This window comes from Juglans regia, chromosome 15 (assembly GCF_001411555.2).
Source record: "Juglans regia cultivar Chandler chromosome 15, Walnut 2.0, whole genome shotgun sequence".
Taxonomy (NCBI): Eukaryota; Viridiplantae; Streptophyta; class Magnoliopsida; order Fagales; family Juglandaceae; genus Juglans; species Juglans regia.
In genome coordinates, this window is record NC_049915.1 from 10,671,765 (window position 1) to 10,672,966 (window position 1,202).

At 40.2% G+C, this 1,202-nt stretch overlaps 1 pseudogene; it reads right to left on the minus strand.

The window, feature by feature from the left end:
* Nucleotides 1–402: 402 nt before the first annotated feature.
* LOC118344682 overlaps nt 403–1,202 on the minus strand; it is a 7,967-nt pseudogene continuing 7,167 nt past the window's right edge.

A 1,202-nucleotide genomic window follows, 5' to 3' on the forward strand; every position in this document is an offset into this window, starting at 1 on the left:
AGACTCACGTCATGTGATCCTTATTGCAAGTCATATTTCCTATACGTCATTCTCCACCGAGACTCAACAAGCAATTACCAACATCTTGACTTTTCCACGCCAAGTGACGCGGCAACGGGACCCACATTTGTAGCCGGTTCATAAATATCATTAAGGAAGTATGTGAATCTTCCGTACATGCGGGCAGGAAATATTTTAAATAACAGTTCTTCTATGCACAGTCGTCTCATGCAGATGCTGTGCAATCGGCTGACGTGGCATGTACATGCGGGCAGGAAATATTTTAAATAACAGTTCTTCTATGCACAGTCGTCTCATGCAGATGCTGTGCAATCGGCTGACATGGCATGTACATGCGGGCAGGAAATATTTTAAATAACAGTTCTTCTATGCACAGTCGTCTCATGCAGATGCTGTGCAATCGGCTGACGTGGCATCATGCCACGTCAACTGATATTAAAAAATAAAAAAAAATAAAACGAATACGAAAACAGAGAGATTAAATCCATTTCGTTTCTTGCTTCTGAGACCATCACATTCTGAATTGCGTGAGATTTCATCGTCCATCCAGAAACATAGAGTCTCTCTGAGAGACTAAACCCATTTCATTTCGCGTTGTAGAAATAAAGGATTTCATATATTCATTTTTCCTTGCAATCTGTTGGATATACAGGGTGCTTTATATAGACAAGCAATGCTCTATGTCTCCCAGGCATTGTATCGAGTAATTGGTGTGTGCTGGCAATTCTAGGCTAGCTGTAGGTTGTTACAACATAATGCAATTCCTTAATTACAAAGAATATTCTCACAACAAATTTAGACAAAGGTTTGAGAAGATTCTGCCGAGTGATGGTGCGGAGGACCCTTGCATAGCACTGAGTTGGGACCACTTACAGTTAGGCTCTTTTATGAAGCTGAGCTGGATTTATTCTGTGATTGAGCTTTTACCCGTTTACATAAGGTTCTTTATCTCTATAAATTCGCTTTCAGAAAGAAGTTCCCTATAAACATGTGATCGAGTCTCCCAAAGATTTTCCCTTATTTCCAATAACTTCTCAAATAAACTCTTCCTCATTATTCTCAAATAAACTCTTCCTCATTATTTGATTTTTGCCTTTTCTAGAAAGCCCAAAAGAGGGGAGCTTTTTTCATTCACCACACGTGGACTATGGGGCTCGAACCCAATTCTCTCCTTTGTCCCC